This window comes from Oncorhynchus mykiss, chromosome 9 (genome assembly GCF_057628025.1).
Source record: "Oncorhynchus mykiss isolate SJ-2025 chromosome 9, ASM5762802v1, whole genome shotgun sequence".
Lineage (NCBI taxonomy): Eukaryota > Metazoa > Chordata > Actinopteri > Salmoniformes > Salmonidae > Oncorhynchus > Oncorhynchus mykiss.
This window is the reverse complement of record NC_143030.1, coordinates 44999970-45019142: the sequence shown is the minus strand read 5'-3', so window position 1 is coordinate 45019142 and position 19173 is coordinate 44999970. Positions and strand designations below refer to the sequence as shown.

The window sequence follows — 19173 nt, the reverse complement described above, 5'->3', positions numbered from 1 at the left end:
GAGACGGTAGACTAGTGATTGCACAGAAACCCACCACAGGAATCTGATACAAACTGCATATACGGCTGCTTTCCCTCTAGCCTGAAGACATCTGAGCGGGAGAATATAGGCTAACGCATTTTGAGACGCTGAAGCAGGCTAATCTCTGTCCCTTGGTGAGAGACACTGTAGTTTAACAGGAGGTGATATTCCATGGTAATCACTGTATTTAAGCCTAGGGTGGGTTTCCTCCATAGGTTAGTGCATGTGATACTGTAACTCAGTGGTTCCCAAAAATGATACTTTTTAAAAAAAAATTATGAACTCAGTCCGGGTTTCAATTTACTCTTGAAAGTTGTAATAATGGAATGCACTAGTAGAATCCTCTCGTCATGTCAGTCATTGCATTGTCAGAAATGTCCAGATCAACTAGCCCACGTCAGCTAACATTTTTAAACTAGTTTTTTTAGGCCGTAGAAATAGACGTGGGGCGCAAGATGTTCCCAAATGCTGGAAGAGGGGTCTGTGAAAAAGTTTGGGAACATCTGCTGTAACTGACCTTTGACCCCTGTGAGTCGGAGCAGCTGTGATAGTGGCAGTCGGGGGGGGATGGGGGTGTCCTGGTAGTCAGAGCGTCTGTCTGCTGTACATTATCAACACCTCCCAGTCCTAACCACGGCTGCAAGAGATGGCGACAGACCCCCTCTGAAATACCCCCACTCCTGCCCATCAGCTGACACCCACCCCCAATCTTCCAGCCTGCCAACAAATTGCCCCACAGTGCTACCCCTACCCCAAATATGCCTCTGACCCTCCCTGTTCATGTATTTCCACACCCTTGAGTGAACAGCTAGTTCGCTGGCTCTGTCAAGGAACATCAGAGCACTCTACCATGGCATCCTTCCCTACTGTAACTGTTCCCCAGGCAGGTCTGCCCACATCTTCCACCGCTAGTAACCCCCAAACACACACACACAACCAGCCTACTGCACACAAATGTCCACCACAGACCGCCTCAAACACAGAGACATTTCCATCTTTTGAGCAGTGTAAAATGAATACTTGTTTTTTTTTGAAGGGATGTCGTGAAATAGAATACACGAAGAGGAACAATAAAAAAAGAATCTATAACTTATGCGTATTGTAACTAAACAAGCTGCTTTATGTCAGTATATTTTTTAAATTGGACCATCCATCACCCCCCTTATCTTATTCGAGTACTAGGTACGAGTACATTTAACCTTTAACAAAATAAAAGTAAAAGGCTGTATATACAGTGCCTTGCGAAAGTATTCGGCCCCCTTGAACTTTTCGACCTTTTGCCACATTTCAGGCTTCAAACATAAAGATATAAAATTGTATTTTTTTGTGAAGAATCAACAACAAGTGGGACACAATCATGAAGTGGAACGACATTTATTGGATACTTCAAACTTTTTTTAACAAATCAAAAACTGAAAAATTGGGCGTGCAAAATTATTCAGCCCCCTTACGTTAATACTTTGTAGCGCCACCTTTTGCTGCGATCACAGCTGTAAGTCGCTTGGGGTATGTCTCTATCAGTTTTGCACATCGAGAGACTGACATTTTTTCCCATTCCTCCTTGCAAAACAGCTCGAGCTCAGTGAGGTTGGATGGAGAGCATTTGTGAACAGCAGTTTTCAGTTCTTTCCACAGATTCTCGATTGGATTCAGGTCTGGACTTTGACTTGGTCATTCTAACACCTGGATATGTTTATTTTTGAACCATTCCATTGTAGATTTTGCTTTATGTTTTGGATCATTGTCTTGTTGGAAGACAAATCTCCGTCCCAGTCTCAGGTCTTTTGCAGACTCCATCAGGTTTTCTTCCAGAATGGTCCTGTATTTGGCTCCATCCATCTTCCCATCAATTTTAACCATCTTCCCTGTCCCTGCTGAAGAAAAGCAGGCCCAAACCATGATGCTGCCACCACCATGTTTGACAGTGGGGATGGTGTGTTCAGCTGTGTTGCTTTTACGCCAAACATAACGTTTTGCATTGTTGCCAAAAAGTTCAATTTTGGTTTCATCTGACCAGAGCACCTTCTTCCACATGTTTGGTGTGTCTCCCAGGTGGCTTGTGGCAAACTTTAAACGGCACTTTTTATGGATATCTTTAAGAAATGGCTTTCTTCTTGCCACTCTTCCATAAAGGCCAGATTTGTGCAATATACGACTGATTGTTGTCCTATGGACAGAGTCTCCCACCTCAGCTGTAGATCTCTGCAGTTCATCCAGAGTGATCATGGGCCTCTTGGCTGCATCTCTGATCAGTCTTCTCCTTGTATGAACTGAAAGTTTAGAGGGACGGCCAGGTCTTGGTAGATTTGCAGTGGTCTGACACTCCTTCCATTTCAATATTATCGCTTGCACAGTGCTCCTTGGGATGTTTAAAGCTTGGGAAATATTTTTGTATCCAAATCCGGCTTTAAACTTCTTCACAACAGTATCTCGGACCTGCCTGGTGTGTTCCTTGTTCTTCATGATGCTCTCTGCGCTTTTAACGGACCTCTGAGACTATCAGAGTGCAGGTGCATTTATACGGAGACTTAATTACACACAGGTAGATTGTATTTATCATCATTAGTCATTTAGGTCAACATTGGATCATTCAGAGATCCTCACTGAACATCTGGAGAGAGTTTGCTGCACTGAAAGTAAAGGGGCTGAATAATTTTGCATGCCCAATTTTTCAGTTTTTGATTTGTTAAAAAAGTTTTAAATATCCAATAAATGTCGTTCCACTTCATGATTGTGTTCCACTTGTTGTTGATTCTTCACAAAAAAATACAGTTTTATATCTTTATGTTTGAAGCCTGAAATGTGGCAAAAGGTCGCAAAGTTCAAGGGGGCTGAATACTTTCGCAAGGCACTGTATGTGTGGCCTGTTATAGTTCATGCTGTCACTCCCCCTCATATCTGCCATTTCCAGTTCCAGCTCGTGCCCTTCGCCTTCTGTTTCCGCCACATTTCCCTCTACTCCTGCCATCCTCTTCCCACCATCATCTATACACCAACTTTCCTTCCGCGTCATGAAAAGTTGCACGCGCAGTTTGTCATCAGAAACCGCTGCTTCCTTACAGTCGTGGCCAAAAGTTATGAGAGTGACACATATTCATTTTCACAAAGTCTGCTGCCACAGTTTGTATGATGGCAATTTGCATATACTCTAGAATATTTTGCAATTAATTGCAAAGTCCCTCTTTGCCATGCAAATGAACTGAATCCCCCAAAAACATTTCCACTGCATTTCAGCCCTGCCACAAAAGGACCAGCTGACATCATGTCAGTGATTCTCTCGTTAATACAGATGTGAGTGTTGATGAGGACAAGGCTGGAGATCACTCTGTCATGCTGATTGAGTTTGAATAACAGACTGGAAGCTTCAAATGGAGGGTGGTGCTTGGAATCATTGTTCTTCCTCTGTCAACCATGGTTCCCTGCAAGGAAACACGTGCCGTCATCATTGCTTTAAACAAAAAGGGGCTTCACAGGCAAGGATATTGCTGCCAGTAAGATTGCACCTTTTTTCGGATCATCAAGAACTTCAAGGACAGCAGTTCAATTGTTGTGAAGAAGGCTTCAGGGCACCCGAGAAAGTCCAGCAAGCGCCAGGTCCGTCTCCTAAAGTTGATTCAGCTACGGGATCGGGGCACCACCAGTATAGAGCTTGCTCAGGAATGGCAGCAGGCAGGTGTGAGTATATCTGTACACACAGTGAGGCGAAGACTTTTGGAGGATGGCCTCGTGTCAAGAAGGGCAGCAAAGAAGCCACTTATCTCCAGGAAAAACATCAGGGACAGACTGATATTCTGCAAAGGGTACAGGGATTGGACTGCTGAGGACTGGGGTAAAGTCAATTTCTCTGATGAATCCCCTTTCCGATTGTTTGGGGCATCCAGAAAAAAGCTTGTCTGGAGAAGACAAGGTGAGCGCTACCATCAGTCCTGTGTCATGCCAACAGTAAAGCATCCTGAGACCATTCATGTGTGGGGTTGCTTCTCAGCCAAGGGAGTGGGCTCATTCACAATTTTGCCTAAGAACACAGCCATGAATAAAGAATGGTACCAACACTTCCTACGAGAGCAACTTCTCCCAACCATTCAGTAACAGTTTGGTGATGAACAATGCCTTTTCCAGCATGATGGAGCACCTTGCCATAAGGCAAAAGTGATAACTATGTGGCTTGGGGAACAAAACATTGATATTTTGGGTCCATGGCCAGGAAACTCCCCAGACCTTAATCCCATTGAAGACTTGTGGTCAATCCTCAAGAGGCGGGTGGACAAACAAAACCCCACAAATTCTGACAAACTCCAAGCATTTATTATGCAAGAATGGGCTGCCATGAGTCAGGGTGTTGCCCAGAAGTTAATTGACCACATGCCAGGGCGGATTGCAGAGGTCTTGAAAAAGAAGGGCCAACACTGCAAATATTGACTCTTTGCATCAACTTCATGTAATTCTCAATAAAAGCCTTTGACACTTGTGAAATTCTTGTAATTATACTTCAGTATTCCATAGTAGCATCTGCCACAAATATCCAAAGACACTGAAGCAGCGAACTTTGAAATTAATATTTGTGTCGTTCTCAAAACTTTTGTTCACGACTGTACATAGCAGCGGATATGATCACATGCAACTTAAAATGCAGCTTGTGTAAGTTAAACACATAATCAGATGATTATCGTCTACATTACATCGCAGATGAGTATTGTTTACCAAGCAAGCCAGCGAGGCAAGGTAAAATATCACAAATAGAGCTTCAGAAAGTGTGCACACCCCTTGACATTATCCACATTTTGTTGTGATACTGCCTGAATTTAAAATGGATCACATGGAGATTGTGTGTCACTGGCCTACACACAATACCCCATTAAGCCAAAGTGGAATGATGTTTTTAGAAATGTTTAGAAATTAATAAAAAATTAAAAGCTGAAATGTCTTGAGTCAATAAGTATGCAACCCCCTTTGTTATGGCAAGCCTAAATAAGTTCAGGAATAAAAATGTGCTGAACAAGTCACATAATAAGTTGCAATAATAGTGTTTAACATGATTTTTGAATGACTACCTCATCTCTGTACCCCACACATACAATTATATTTAAGGTTGCTCAGTCGAGCAGTGAATTTCAAACACAGATTCAACCACAAAGACCAGGGAGGTTTTCCAATGTTTCGCAAAGGGTGGTACCTATTGGTAGATGGGTAAAGAATGTAATTAAATAAGCAGACGTTGAATATCCCTTTGAGCATGGTGAAGTTATTAATTACACTTTGGATGGTGTATCAATACACCCGGTCACTACAATGTTACAGGTGTCCTTCCTAACTCAGTAGCCGGAGAGGAAGGAAACTGCTCAGGGATTTCACCTGGAGGCCAATGGTGACTTTAATACAGTTTCAGATTTTAATGGCTGTGATAGGAGAAACTGAGGATGGATCAACAACATTGTAGTTACCCCACAATACTAACCTAAATGGCAGTGAAAAGAAGGAAGCCTGTACAGAATACAAATATTCCAAAACATGCATCCTGTTTGCAATAAGGCACTAAAGTAAAACTGCAACATTTTTGGCAAAGAAATGAACTATGTCCTGAATACAAAGTGTTGTATGTTTGAGGCAAATCACTGAGTACCACTCTTCATATTTTCACATATGCTGGCTGCATCATGTTATGGGTATGCCTGTCATCAACAAAGACTAGGGAGTTTTATTCCGTTTCTTTTTATCCTAAAAAAATTTTTTTTAAACTTTCAGCAGGACAATAGCCTAAAACACAAGGCCAAATATACACTTAACAAGATTACATTGAATTTTCCTGAGAGGCCTAGGTACAATTTTGACTTAAAATGGCCTTGGAAATCTATGGCAAGACTTAAATGGCTGTCTTGGATTGATCAACAACCAACTTGACGGAGCTTGACAAATTTTACAAAGAATGCTGTGCAAATATTGTACAATCCAGGTGTGCAAATGTCTTAGAGACTTACCCAGAAGACTCACAGCTGGAATCGCTGCCAAAGATTTGGCCAGGGTAGGCCGTCATTGTAAATAAGAAATTGTTCTTAACCGACTTGCCTCGTTTAGTAAAGGTAAAAAAATTATAACATTTATTGACTCGGGTGTGAATACCTATGTAAATTAGATATTAGTATTTCATTTTCAATAAATTTGCTAACATTTCTAAAAACATGTTTTCAATTTGTCATGGGGTATTGTGTGTAGATGGGTGAGATCTGGTCCATCCTCTCCATTCTCCTCTAGTTCCTGTACTCGTCTCCAGTCTCCGATGAGGCTCATGAGGTCACGCGAGCGCTGCACCACACCATCGATGGTGCGCAGGTCTTGCGCCGTGAGTTCCAATTCTGGGCTGCAGCCGTGGAGGCTGTCCTCTGTGTTCTGCCCCGGCAACACCGAGATGACAGCCCACGATGACTCCACCCACAGCAGGCCGGTCCAGGACGTAGTGGGTAGCCACGTTGGCGATGGAGCAGCCGTGGCCCCTGGTGACCGTCTCCAAGGCAACCAGCAGCTCCTGGAACAGCCCCCATCCTCCACAGCTGTCAATCATGTTCTTGTACTTACTGAGGGAGGCGTTGTTGAGCTCTGCCCTGCTTGTAGGCTCTGCCTTCCCTAGATAGCGCTCTGAGAGTAGACCACCGGCTGAGAGATAGAGGGGGGGACAGAGAGATGGAGGTTTAAAAAGATGGAAGGGGAGGGGGTGGATACAGAAAGAGAGAAATGGTAAAGATCAGGAAAGAGGAACAGCGGGAAATACATAGAATAGGGTGAACAGGGCGGCAGAGAAACAGCTTCATCAGTCTGGACTCCATCTTAGAACTCCACCATTTTATATCACTACACCCCACATGGCAAGAGAGTCAATATGGAAAGTATTTCTCTAATCGCTAACACTAAGAAACTGACAATAACCGGTTAATGAGGTTGCAACAGTAACTGTGACCTAGCCTGGTCTGTAGATCAGAAGGGTTGGCTAAAAACCCATACAGACCTGGACCAGGCTAACTGGGACCTAACCCAACCCTTCACCACTGACTCTCTCAGTGCAGTGGCTCAACCATGACGATCTAGAGCAGCCAAGTAGCTCCAGTAGGAGTGGCTGTGATGACCTAATCCCCCATGACCTCTGACCTATCCTCACCCAGAGTTCCGTAGGTCAGTAGCTGGATGTCGTGAGACAGGCAGACAGCCTCCACCTTAGCAGCGGGCCGCTGGTCGATCAGGGAGTACTGCACCTGGAAGGAAACAGTGGTCACCAACTTTTTCGGGGTCATTATCTCTTTCGCTGTCAAAAAGCAAGCAGACGTCTACCGCTCAGATTTGTTTTAGCAACTTGACTTCAAAAAAAGAACATTAACCTAATAAAAACTGTCATGTAGGAATGAGGTTTGGGCAGTAGGCTTAATATAATATCACAGCATATTGGCTCTATGATTGGCCTGCCAATATTGTTAATCAGACCATATTATATTTCAAATTCAAGCTTTGATAACAAAATAGATCATTTGCTGTAGCACTTGCGAGGCACAGCTGAGCATAAATTGAAATAATTTGCAAATAATTAGATTTTTTATTTTACTGGACTGATGGTACCTGCATCTGATGGTCATGGTGCTTTCATGACAACTGGGAACTCTGGAAGAAAAAAAAACGAGGTCAAATCATGAGGTCAGTGAAATTTAGGTCGTAAAGTTGGAGCTCTAGAAAGAATCCAGAGTTTTTCGAATCTCATTCACTGGTCGAATCAATGTTCACTTTAATAAAGTTCACATACTGCTTTACTCCTTTCATATGTAAATACTGTATTCTACTGTATTTTAGTCAATGGTCACTTTAATAATGTTCACATACTGCTTTACTCCTTTCATATGTAAATTCTGTATTCTACTGTATTTTAGTCAATGACACTATTGTAAAGAATTTACACAAATACTTGAATGAGAAAAGGCTGACCTGAAAACATTGCTCGTCCAAATATTTACATATTTCTTAATTCCATTATTTTACATTTAGATGTGTGTGTATTGTTGTGAATTGTTAGATACTACTGCACTGTTGGAGCTACAGTAGGAACACAAGCATTTCACTCTAACGTCTGCTAAATATGTGTGTGTCACCAATACATAAAAAACTATTGAGTTCCCAGTTGTATTGGGTGTTTCTCACAGAGCTGAGAGTTGTCCTGAGAAACATTGCTTTCAAGTGGTTTTAATTGGTGGGTGTGATAATACAGTATGTACATGGGCGCCTGACTTTGTCTGAAAGTGGGGGAGAAATTTTTTTTAAATAATTTACAATAGAAAAATATATATACAGTACCAGTCCAAAGTTTGGACACACCTACAAATTCAAGGGTTTTTCTTTATTTTTACTATTGTCAACATTGTAGAATAATAGTGAAGACATCAAAACTATGAAATAACACATATGGAATCATGTAGTAACAAAAAAAGTGTTACAAAAATCTAAAGATATACAGTTGAAGTCAGAAGTTTACATACACTTAGGTTGGAGTCATTAAAACTCCTTTTTCAACCACTCCACACATTTCTTGTTAACAATCGACTACCCCAGATGGTGCGATGAACGGAGGACACAGAGGCGGCGTTCCAGACCCTAAAGGAAGCGTTGTGTTCGCACCTGGTACTCGTCAACCCGCACTTCTCCAAACCCCTCCTGGTCCAGACAGATGTGTCTGACACAGGGGTGGGGGCCATCTTGTGTCCACCCATGCCTACGCCCCTTGGGCATTGAACAAGAACTGTCAACTTGAAAATGCAAACTGGAGTTTTGCATTTAAATTTGGTCATAAATTATGTTCACATTGTGGTATCCAAGGAGGTCTACCCCGGGGGTTGGTGATAGAGGGGAGGTACGTGCCATGACGTTTGGTGAATGCAGATGAAGCTGAGAAAAAGGAGTTGGCATGTGGGAAGAGTCTGACTTTTGGGAAATACCAGTTGAAGACAAGTAGGGTTTAAACTGAATTAAGACTACCAAAAGACCAAAGCCCATTTAGACCCAATCACCATCTCTTCAAAGTAATTTACTAAATGTAGTCCAGTTTGTAACATTCTCTGTGAAATGGGCTTTGAAATGTGTAATTCAATGTAGAGAGCTTTGAAATTATTGATGAGTCCATTTTAAAGTAAAAATGTATTAAAATGTTGATGACGGTAGTATGATAAACTGAAGAAAACAAATTATCATCAAGTTTGACATTTTTTGGTTACTTTTTGAAAATAATAATATTAAATCGACCAAAATACCAACAAATCTCAAAACTGATAGGTAGATGCAAAAATGTCATTTCAGCCTGTGGTGCCTGGCCTTAAACATTTTCACATATTTAATCATGTAGCATTAGGCCTACTGATTATATCTCCGTATTTACTTACAAGCTCCTACATTGACAGCTCGCGTGCAGTTTCCGCAAAGGTGTAACCAGTGGGAGAATCTCAATTGCATACTCCTCGCGTCCTCTCTCCTCGCCTCCTTCTCAAAACACATTGGATGAGAAAGCCAGAGGTCCCGCCCCCCTCTGATCATCTTCGCCAATTTCTTCTTTTTTTTTGTTTTTTTTTTGAAAAGTTTTATTGACACATTTCCTTTAAAAACAGCTCATACATTTTTTACATAATTGATACACATAAAAACGGCAACAAAGCATAAAACACAGCATTTGAAAGTTACATTTAAATTTGTTAAAAAGTACATGTTGTTAAAACCAATGAAAACAACCATGGATAAAAGTACTTTCCTTGTAAAAAACATCAAATCTGTAAAAGCCATTTAAAATGTGTACTAATGATCTAACAAAGGTAAAACATTTTTAAGACATGAAAAAACATGTTAAAAAGCCACTTTGTTAAAAGGCTGTCTTCAGTCCCTTGTACAGGAGCGGGGTGAGTCTTTATCAAGCTCACCTCATCCTGCTCCTCTGAATAGATCATCGTCCCGTCCTTCGGGGCCCAGAGGAGATCCCTCCCCTAGGCGCATCGCCCTAGGCGCCGCAGCGCTGTCAGGCCGTGGCCGCCGGGACCTAGGGTGTTGTGGGGGACCCTTCGCCTGGGGTCGAGGCCCCCTTCCTTCCGTACCACCCCAGGGCTTCCGTGGCTACCATGGCCACTGCCTGGGGGGTGGTCTCTACGTTTTTTGCTACCAGCAGGTTACGGGAGGACCACAGTGCTTCCTTCAGGCACGTGAGGGTGGGCCAGAGCTTGGTGAAGGCCTTCGATGGAATGGGCCTTCGGCCCACCCCATACAGCACGAGCTGAGGTGTTAGGTCCTTCCCTGCTGGCAGACACGAGGTGATCAGGGGGCCTGCTTCCTTCCACAGGTCCCTGGCGGCTCTGCACTCCCAGAGCATGTGCCTCACCGACTCTTCTTGGCCGCAGCCTGGTCGGGGGCACGCGGATGTCCTTGCCATGCCCCGTGAGTGCATAACGGCCCTGACCCGGGAGGATCTCGTGGGCGACCATCCAGGACAGGTCCCGATGCCGATTCAGGAGAGCAGGATGGGCCACGTTGCGCCAAACCGTTGTGGGCTCACCTATAGCGAGCCCACGCACTGGACACACTGGTTCCCGATCCTGCACAAGAGAGAGAAGAGAGCGGTGTTTTGTTAAGACCGTGACTGTTTCTTTTTCCAGTTTAAAATGTCTTAAAAACTTCTGGAGCTGGACGTAGTGCGGGGGTAGCAGGAAAGAGACTGGGGCTCGCAGGTCGACTGGGATCAGCCTCAGAGTCCTGAGGTAAGATCCCAGCCAGAACCGTGCGAGGGCCTGGGTCTTGTTGTTGACCGGGGAGGTGGCAAGAGTCAGATGTAACGCTGTGTAGCGGCTGCCCAGGAACAAGTAGAGGTCAGGCAAGCCTTTCCCCCCCTTGGACCTGGGCCTCTTGACTACCTCCCTCCTCAGCCTCTCCCACTTGCTTCCCCACAGGAAGTAAAAAAGCATCCGCTCCAGGTCTAAAATACTCCTTCGAGGGGGGATAAAAACAGAACTGATTAATAAAAGCACAGGTAAAATCACAGCTTTAATGATTAAAACCTTGCCCTCAAAAGTCAGCTGTCGTAGTCCCCAAAAACCCAGTCTCTGTCTTACCGTCCCCAGGATTCCACTCCAGTTACCGCTCCCTCCTCCCCCCCGGTCAAACTTTACCCCCAGTACCCTTATGTCCGTCAGTTTAACTGTCAGAGGTAGTCTGGTCAAGTCTGGGTCTGCCCACGGTCCGAAGAATTGGGCCTCTGTCTTGTCTCTGTTCAGTCTCGCCCCAGAGGCTTGTCCGTACCAGTCAGTCCTGTCCAGAGTCCTGTCGACGGATAAAAGGTCGGTACATAAAATGTTGACGTCGTCCATGTAAAAGACGCACTTAGCGGTCATCCCCCCACTCCCCGGGATACCCACCCCACTGATCCCTTGGTCCCTTCTCAAGACCTGTGCCAGTGGTTCAATACAGGCCACGAACAGAAGGGGAGATAACGGACAGCCCTGACGGACGCCGCAGTGTACTCCCACTGCTTTTGACAGATGCCCATTTACAAGGATTTTGAGGAGGCGAGGATGCGAGCAATTGGGATTTTCCCCAGAGGCTGCGAAACAGCGACGCCTAATCAGACATGCCCGTGTTCACCATCATGGTTCTTCCAGGCAAAGTGAAATGACAAAATATGCTTGTGGTGCCCGTAGCTCAAATTATATGTAACACCATAAAACAAAATACAAATGTAAAAACAGCACAACAAAATAGATTTTAAAAAAAACATTTTGCAAGTGCCTTTTCATTTGAAAAACAAGTGGTAAAACAGTGCTTTCTAACTGCACTGAACCAAAACAGTGGCGCGCGGGAGCGAAGCAACACTTTCGAGTGGGCAAAACCTTGGCGAGGGGGGGAGGGGCTGCAAAATGCAATCTGTTAATTATTATATGTACTGAACAAAAATATAAAATGCAACATGCAACAATTTCAAAGATTTTACTGAGTTACAGTTCATAGAGGAAAATCAGTCAACTGAAATAAATTCATTAGGCCCTAACCTATGGATTTCACAGGGGCGCACCCACTGGGGAGTCAGGCCCAGCCAATCAGAATTTGGTTTTTTTTTGCACAAAAGGGCTTTATTACAGACAGAAATACTACTCGGCACCCTCCTCAGACGATCCTACAGGTGAAGATGCTGGATGTGGAGGTCCTGAGCTGGCGTGGTTACAAGTGGTCTGCGGGTGTGAGGTCGGTTGGATGACCTGCCAAATTCTCTAAAAAGACGCTGGAGGCGGCTTATGGTAGAGAAATTAACATTAAATGATCTGGCAACAGCTTTTTTGGACATTCCTGTAGTCAGCATGCCAATTGTACACTCTCTCAAAACTTGAGACATCTGTGGCATTGTGTTGTGTGAGAAAGCTGCACATTTTAGAGTAGCCTTTTATTGTCCCCAGCACAATATGCACCTGTGTAATGATCACGCTGTTTAATCAGCTTCTTGATATGCCACACCTGTCAGGCAGATAGATTATCTAGGCAAAGGAGAAATTCTCACTAACAGGGATGCACAAAAATTGAGAGAAATAAGCTTTTTGTGCATATGGAACATTTCTGAGATCTTTCATTTCAGCACATGAAAAATGGGACCAACACTTTAGATGTTGCGTTTATATTTTGGTTCAGTATATAATATATAAAATGGCCATATCGATTTTAACACGGACTAGCTCAAATTATTATTAATCCTTGAAAATGACAAATTACCCAATGGATCATTATACTTTAACTGGTAAAAAAGGGGTGCAAAAACATTAGTTTTGCACCCCTATTTTGAAAGTGGGGATGCAGCTGCTCCATTTGCTCCATTACTCAGGCACCTATGAGTATGTAGCGTTCAGATTTTACTGGATGGTGGGGAACTTGTAGCATGATTTTGCCCACACTAGTCTCTATTTAAGACTCACCTTGCGGTCCATTGGTCCAGGTCGAGGCACCCATTTAGTCAAACCATGAAGGGTTACACCGCTGGTTTTCAATTTCACCTAGAAAACAGAATGCTACAATTAGAATCTGCTCCGTCTGTGACTAGACACTTTGAAATGCATTCCCTAAATTCACACCCTCCGGTATATCCACTACATTTACTTGTTGTCTGGGTGTACATCACTATGTAGAATAATATCCTCAATCCACATAATCCCCTCAAAGATCTCAGATACTTTACAGTTAGACGTTAGGAACCATCTGTCCAGTTATACAGTGTGATAATGAAGGTGATTCCTCAGAGAGAGGTTTTGTTGGGATACGTTCTCAGAGGACATTATTCTAGATGATTGACTCAGGGCGTCTGTCTATGCCATTAGGCTGTCAAAACTGTGCAAGATGCAGCCTGCCTGGGCAATGCAAAAGAAAATATCATATTAAAAACAATGGTAGTTGTGAATCTGTCCGTGTGTGTATGACTATGGCTCCATGTGTAAGGGAGTCTTAGTTTCATGTGTGTGGGCTTATTCATGTGTGTCTATGAGTGAGAGAGAATTGACTGATTTTCCATACCCATCTCTCCCTTGACTTGAGTGCGAGACTGAGCGGCTCCACCACCCAATACCAACAGTGCTACATTAGCTCCCTCTTGTGCCTATTCAGGGGTGCTACTCCACTTGCATACAGATCTATTATCAATGTTCATAAGATGTTTATTATTTTTTTTTATTTATTTTTTACTTCACATTCACTTTCAAACCAATAGGTTCATAACCTGGAGTTTATGTGGCTTACAATAACAATGATTCTAACTCATACCTGGCTGTTGAAGTGTCCAAAAATCTCCTCTGCTGGTCCATAGATATCTGCCATGTCAAATGTTGTCAGGCCGGCATAAACATAGGCTTGCGTCGCGTGCACTGAAATAGGAAAAGGGTTTTGGTAAGAACTACTCCAGAAATACAAGTAGAGTAAAATAAGGCAAATAATTAGGCAGCATCAACTAAAAAAATATATTTTTGTGATGAATACAGTACCAGTCAAAAGTTTGGACACACCTACTCATTCAAGGGGCTCTTATTTTATTATTTTTTTCTACATTGTGGAATAATTGTTAAGATATGAGAACTATGAAATAACACATATCGAACCATGTAGTAACCAAAAAAAGTGTTTAAAAAAAATCTAAGTATATTTTGTATTTGCGATTCTTCAATGTTGCCACCCTTAATGACAGCTTTGCTCACTCTTGGCATCTCACAACCAGCTTCATGAAGTAGTCACCTGGAATGCATTTCAATTAACAGGTGTGACTTGTTAAAAGTTAATTTGTGGAATTTATTTCCTACTTAATGCGTTTGAGCCAATCAGTTGTGTTGTGACAAGGTAGGAGTGGCATACAGACCTATTTGGTGAAAGACCAAGTCCATATTATGTCAAGAACAGCTCAAATAAGCAAAGAGAAACGACAGACCATCATTACTTCAAGACATGAATGTCAGTCAATACGGAACATTTCTAGAACTTTGAAAGTTTCTTCAAGTGCAGTCGCAAAACCCATCAAGTGCTATGATGAAACTGGCTCTCATGAGGACCGCCACAGGAAAGGAAGACCCAGAGTTTCCTCTGCTGCAGGGGATACATTCATTAGAGTTACCAGCCTCAGAAATTGCAACCCAAATAAATGCTTCACAGAGTTCAAGTAACAGACACATCTCAACATCTACTGTTCAGAGGAGACTGCGTGAATCAGGCCTTCATGGTCAAATAGCTGCAAAGAAACCACTACTGTAGGACACAAATAATAATAAGAGACTTGCTTGGGCCAAGAAACATGAGCAATGGACATTAGACTGGTGGAAATCTGTCCATTTGTCTGATGAGTCCAAATTTGAGATTTTTGGTTCCAACCGCCGTGTCTTTGTGAGATGCAGAGTAGGTGAACGGATGACCTCCGCATGTGTGGTTCCCACCATGATCTAGAAGAAAATTAAGCATGGAGGAGGAGGTGTGATGGTGTGGTGGTGCTTTGCTGGTGACACTGTCTGTGATTTATTTAGAATTCAATGCACACTTAACCAGCATGGCTACCACAGTATTCTGCAGAGATACGCCATCCCATCTGGTTTGCCGCTTAGTGGGACTATCCTTTGTTTTTCAACAGGACAATGACCCAAAACACACCTCCAGGCTGTGTAGGGGCTATTTGACAAAGATGGGGAGTGATGGAGTGCTACATCAGATGTCCTGGCCTCCACAATCACCCGACCTCAACCCAAGTGCTCAGCATATGTGGGAACTCCTTCAAGACTGTTGGAAAAGCATTCCTCATGAAGCTGGTTGAGAGAATGCCAAGAGTGTGCAAAGCTGTCATCAAGGCAAAGGGTGGCTACTTTGAAGAATTTAAATATAAAATCAATTTTGATTTGTTTAAACACTTTTTTGGTTACTACATGATTCCATATGTGTTATTTCATAGTTTTAATGTCTTCACTATTAATCAGCAATGTAGAAAATAGCCAAAATAAAGAAAAACCCTTGAATGAGTAGGTTTGTCCAAACTTTTGACTGGTACTGCATTTGTTTACAGTTGAAGTCAGAAGTTTACATACACCTTAGCCAAATACATTTAAACTCAGTTTTTCACAATTCCTGACATTTAATCCTCGTAAAAATGTCCTGTCTTAGGTCAGTTAGAATCACCACTTTATTTTAAGAATGTGAAATGTCAGAATAATAGTAGAGAGAATTATTTATTTCAACTTTAAATTCTTTCATCACATTCCCAGTGGGTCATAGGTTTACAAACACTCAATTAGTATTTGGTAGCATCGCCTTTAAATTGTTTAACTTGAGTCAAACGTTTCAGGTAGCCTTCCACACACTTCCCACAATAAGCTGGGTGAATTTTGGCCCATTCCTCCTGACAGAGCTGGTGTAACTGAGTTGGGTTTGTAGGCCTCCTTGCTCGCACACGCTTTCTAAGTTCTGCCCACAAATGTTCTATAGTATTGTGGTCAGGGCTTTGTGATGGCCTCTCCAATACCTTGATTTTGTTGTCCTTAGGCCATTTTGCCACAACTTGCTTGAGGTCATTGTCCATTTTGAAGACCCATTTGCGACCAAGCTTTAACTTCCTGACTGATGTCTTGAGATGTTGCTTCAATAAATCCACAAAATGTTCCTGCCTCATGATGGCATATATTTTGTGAAGTGCACCAGTCCCTCCTGCAGCAAAGCACCCCCACAACATCCTGCTGCCACCCCCTGTGCTTCACAGTTGGGATGGTGTTCTTCGGCTTGCATGCCTCCCCCTTTATCCTCCAATCATAACAATGGTCATTATGGCCAAACAGTTCTATTTTTATTTCATCAGACCAGAGGACATTTCTCCAAAAAGTATGATCTTTGTCTCCATGTGCAGTTGCAAACCGTAGTCTGGCTTTTTTATGGCGGATTTTGAGCACTAGCACTGGCTTCTTCCTTGCTGAGCGGCCTTTCAGGTTATGTCGATATAGGACTTTACTGTGGATACAGATACTTTTGTACCTGTTTCCTCCAGCATCTTCACAAGGTCCTTTGCTGTTGTTCTGGGATTGAGTTGCGCTTTTCACACCAAAGTACGTTCATCTCTAGGAGACAGAACGCATCTCCTTCTTGAGCGGTATGACGGCTGCGTGGTCCCATGGTCTTTATACAAACACTCTGGATCAGGTTTTCATCAAGGATCTCTCTGTACTTAGCTCCGTTCATCTTTCCCTCGATCCTGACTAGTCTCCCAGTCCCTGCCGCTGGAAAACATTCCCACAGCATTTTTTAAAAATTGCTGCCACCACCATGCTTCACCGTAGGGATGGTGCCAGGTTTCCTTCAGACGTGACGCTTGGCATTCAGGCTAGAGAATATTGTTTCTCATGGTCTGAGAGTTCTTTAGGTGCCTTTCAGCAAACTCCTAGCGGGCTGTCATGTGCCTTTTACTGAGGATTGGCTTCTGTCTGGCCACTCTACTATAAAGGCCTGATTGGTGGAGTGCTGCAGAGATGGTTGTCCTTCTGGAAGGTTCTCACATCTCCACAGAGGAACTCTGGAGCTCTGCTAGAGTGACCATCAGGTTCTTGACCAAGGCCCTTCTCCCCCGATTTTTTCAGTTTGGCCGGGCGGGCCAGCTCTAGGAAGTTTTGGTGGTTCCAAACTTCTTCCATTTAAGAATGATGGATGCCACTGTGTTCTTGGGAACCTTCAATGATGCAGCCATTTGTTGGTACGCTCCCTCAGATCTGTGCCTCGACACAATCCTGTCTTGGAGCTCTACAGACAATTCCTTCGACCTCATGGCTTGGTTTTTGCTCTGACTTGCACTGTCAACTGTGAAACCTTATATAGACAGGTATATGTCTTTCCAAACCATGTCCAATCAATTGAATTTGCCCCAGGTGGACTCCAATGAAGTTGTAGAAACATCTCAAAGAGGATCAATGAAAACAGGATGCACCTGACCTCAATTTCGAGTCTCATAGCATAAATAAATAAGGTATTTCTGTTTTTTATTTTTAATACATTTGCAAATATTTCTAAAAACATGTTTTTGCTTTGTCATTTTGGGGTATTGTGTGTAGATTGATGTGGGTAAAAAATAAAAATAAAATTTAGATCAAGCTTTTGTAATGTAACAAAATGTGGGAAAAGTCAAGGGATCTCAATACTTTTCCAAATATTCTGTATGTTGTCAGGCCGGCATAATTATAAACCGGATGGTTCGAGCCCATAACTAATAAAGAAACGATAGCTAGCTGGTTCATTTATTATCTTTACATTCATCGTACGGTTGACGTCCAGCAGTTTAAACTCAAACGACAAAATACAAAAGGTATATGGCAACATTTTGGACTCTGCGGTTTATGTACGTTTATTTTCGAACTCATTCATGTGTAGTCCGTGTGCTAAATCTTTGCTACCACTAACTGTAATAAATCAAACTTTACAAAACATTTTGCGCAGTTTACGCAAGGCTGATGGTTGTTCTCGACCAATGGTTGACTTCAACAGAGATCTGAATATAATGACGAGGTGCCAATGTCTCCGCCCTAACAAGGGAGTCGTTGTCCCAATTGCGCGAAGGCAGGCGACAAGGACCACGTTTACATGCGCAGTCCCGATAGTAAACTCGACTGTTTACCTGCACATTTGATATCCCGCTGACGAGTATCCTTGTATCCGTGAATAAACATAATATTTCTGATTTAAGTTAATATGGGCTAAATTGAATATTAACTGAAATATGGACACTGACTGTAGGCCTATAACCTCTCACATGTAGCGTAATATAATATTGACTCCTGCAGAATTTGACATTTCTTGCAGTTGGCCTAGAATTATTGAACCGCTTTTTATTTTATCTCGGGAACTGAAGTGGAGAAATACTACTTATTTATTTCAGTCTCTTGAAAAAATGCAAATGCAGGTGTAACTTATCTTTGACATTGTTGTGCAACTAGACAGTATTTCAACCAGACAAACTGAAGTCTTATCAGAAATGTGTTTAATCGTTTTCTCAGCTTTTAAGTTCCTTGAAACCGGTCAAACTGATGACATGTTGCATGCGAACAATCTTTCCACTGTTATTGCGTTTTCTACCGGGTCTCTAAACAAAACAGACAACTTTACCGGTGTTAACTAGATTACTAATGCATTCATTCTATCGATGTAAAACATTATTCTGGTGAGCACTACTTTACTTAGTCTTCTGGGGCAACACGTTATGACATGTATCGAACTATAAATGACAAATGGCCAACCAAATGTCGGAAATTATAAGCAGAAATGTATCTATAAATTAGGGGTCAAAGTAGCCTACGTTGTATCAGCAAAAATCAGTTATGGAATTATTATGGTGGATTGAACTGCCCAGGTATAGCCTGCCCTTAATTAAGTGATTTGTTTGACAATACGACGAAAACGTAATCACACAACACCTATGATATGCGAAACCGAGCCTGTGTAACCGTGCAGGCAGAGTTTCTCATTACCTGGATACAAGCCTTTTCGGATTATTGTAAACGGTATATGATGTTAATGTTTAATCTCAAAAACATAATACTTGGGTTTAGGTCCAAAATAAGGCCATTTAATGGTTAAATTTACGTCCAAAATAAGGCCATATAAACGCAAGGGCTTATT

General features: G+C 42.6%; 2 pseudogenes across 2 annotated transcripts; both read right to left on the bottom strand.

The window, feature by feature from the left end:
• Positions 1-6171: 6171 nt before the first annotated feature.
• Positions 6172-9513, bottom strand: LOC149981223 (uncharacterized; annotated as a pseudogene). The gene is made up of 4 exons (XR_016483276.1): positions 9426-9513; positions 7621-7662; positions 7169-7262; positions 6172-6669 (listed from the first exon to the last, which is right to left on the bottom strand). The product of XR_016483276.1 is annotated as an uncharacterized LOC149981223 (transcript).
• Positions 9514-9939: 426 nt separating this feature from the next.
• Positions 9940-11648, bottom strand: LOC149981222 (uncharacterized; annotated as a pseudogene). Its single transcript, XR_016483554.1, has one exon. The product of XR_016483554.1 is annotated as an uncharacterized LOC149981222 (transcript).
• Between the last annotated feature and the right edge of the window lie 7525 nt (positions 11649-19173).